This window comes from Watersipora subatra, chromosome 11 (genome assembly GCF_963576615.1).
Source record: "Watersipora subatra chromosome 11, tzWatSuba1.1, whole genome shotgun sequence".
NCBI lineage: Eukaryota > Metazoa > Bryozoa > Gymnolaemata > Cheilostomatida > Watersiporidae > Watersipora > Watersipora subatra.
This window is the reverse complement of record NC_088718.1, coordinates 13,296,448-13,299,252: the sequence shown is the minus strand read 5'-3', so window position 1 is coordinate 13,299,252 and position 2,805 is coordinate 13,296,448.

Here is a 2,805-nt window from a genome sequence, read left to right as displayed (position 1 = left end):
GTAGCTTGCTATATCTTTACTCACCTCACCCCAAATTATAAAAATATCCATATTTGTGGCCCGGATTGGTCACTGCTTGAATGGAGTACAGACAGATATTGAAACCAATACAGGAAGTTTCTTACCTTGGTTTAAAAATCTCCGAATATATTCATCTTTGGGCTAAAAACTATCATCTAACTTAAGATGAAATCTATAAACCGTTTTTTCATCCGTTGAGACTGTTTCCACAATCTAAAGTGCTTACGCACTACAGTTTTGCGACGGCCAAAAACCATCAGCAAACCCACTGTAAAGCACAAATGGTGCCCTGGATGTATGAAGTTGACAGACGAAGTAGGTGTCCCTGGGCATACCTCCTGACAAGAGCAATAAGTGCCATAAACATACCTTCTTGACATGATCAATCATAAGATTCCAAAACCCTTTTAAAATTGCAATTGGAATAACTTTGCTCAAAAATTGGTGTGAAAACTGATCTAGCGGCGTAAGTAAAATATACTTCATGTATGATCCTGTTAAGTTAGCGGCCATAAGTTTCCTTTCTGATGGAATACTGTATTAGCTTCAACAAATCTAAGGTGAATTTTTGTTATGTCACCCCAGGCACAAATCAATTAGTTATATTAATTTGAATTATTCATAGTTTTATTGCTTTAATTAATATATTATACATAGCATATCCATTAATCAAGAGCATAATGATAATCATATCGTTGTGGCTAAATGCATTCCGATTGGGCAGAGAAGAAAATGTAGATAGACATCAAAACATTTACCATCGTTATTATTCGTGTTGGTAAGGCACTAACATAAGTTGTCTAACTGACATTTTTGAACCAATCTTTTGAATATTCAGGATCAAAGTTATTCTCTTGTACATCGTATGTGCGCAATCCCTTGAGTATGTTGTCTGCTTAGCTTATCGTAGGCAGAGGCTGTGAGTGTTTTTAAAAGCTTTTTTGTACAAACAATGGCTTTGTGATCTTGGCTGGAAATGCCTGAGTTCAGTAAAACCTCGACAACTGGAGGAATACCCAGTTGTAGAGAGTAATTTAAGGTTGAATGTTATTCCTGGTGTCTTTTGTTGAGAATTGAACCTCGACCTGTTGTTTGCATGTCAGATGTTCTAGACCACCAGGCAACCTTGTTTCAAACCTCAAAAACAGCTGCAGTTCAGGTGAGCTGACATAAAAGGAAAGTGTAGGAGGGCATTAACCCTCTGAGATCTGTGCGTGGTAGAGCCATAAATGTCTCCGACGTCACACAGGTGTATTTCATCAAAGATTGTGACTAACTAATTGGCATGGTATGATAAACATTTCTGGAGAAACCAGAATTAAAAGGCCTGTTCAAGAATATATTGAGTTTCATTAACAATCCAACAGCTATAGTCACAATTATTTCAAAGTGGCGCGACAAACTTTATACAATAATAACTTCAACATGTTTTATCTTAAAATCAATTTAAGACTTGTCTCCCTTGGTTAATGCGATTGTGCATTCAAATGCTATTGACCACCTTATACCAAACACCAACACCTAGCCAATCCGTGTTATAGATCAGTGTTATGCAAAAAGAGCTTTTTCTTTGCATAATTTCACTTTACTCTTTATTTTATTGTCTTATAGTCTGATTTTCTTTGAACGGCAGTGATCAGTGATAATAAAATTCATAGCTATTCACCTATTTCCCCACTGCCTTAGTAATACTATATATAAACATATATTGTGAAAGATAGCGTGTTTTTTCTAAAGTAGCTCAAAATAAGATATTTTGCATACTTTGTATTGTTTGAAGAAGTTGACAAATAAAAAACGAAAATTTATGTAGCACTTCCTGTTGGTGAATTTTGAATATGTAATATAATATATATATTACATCTTATATGTAAAACTACCTTTTTCTGACTTATGAATATATAATATATTATATTTAGGTATTCAGGTACCGCTTTTTGTCAATATGAACAGCATATCGCTATTACAACATTTCCAAAGTCAGCAGGAGGTAGTATTCCATAGTATTTGCACTATATAATATATACAATTTATATATATATATATATATATAGTGCAAATAATATGTAATACCACCTTTTTCTGACTTTTGAATATGTAATATAATATATTAAGGTATTCAGGTACCGCCTTATGTCAATATGAGCAGCATATCGCTATTACATTTCCAAAGTCAGCAAGAGGTAGTATTCCATAGTATTTGCACTATATAATATATATATTATGTATACTATATACAATGTATATATAGTGAAAATAATATGTAATACTACCTCTTGCTGATTTTGGAAACGTTGCGACAGCGATATGCTGCTCATAGTGACAGACAGCGGTACCTAAATTCTTTAACAACACATTCACAAGAAGCTAGGTGCAATCACAACGCACCCATAACTAATTTTTCACTAAAAAGACATAGGTTATAAATATCATTCTTGAACCTAAATGAACTCTCCCTAGACAGAAAGATTGACTATGTGTTGTCTTGACCTACTGAAGTAAGCCATTACACTGAAGGATGGTGTCAATGGGCCAACCTGATTGTAAACAGAGTGAAGGTTGGAAGACCTACATACAGGTGCACAACTCCCTTATTTATGTCCAGTCATGCTTTGCATGCATTCCTCAGTGTCATAGGTCGTGCGTGTGATTTATGCAGGCACATCTGCAATCACGCCCAAACAGTGGGCTTTACATAATATATTCGATTAGTTTGACGTACAACACTTTCTTACATCATTCTTACCAAATGCCTTCATTTAAACAATTATTTTATTTCAACCA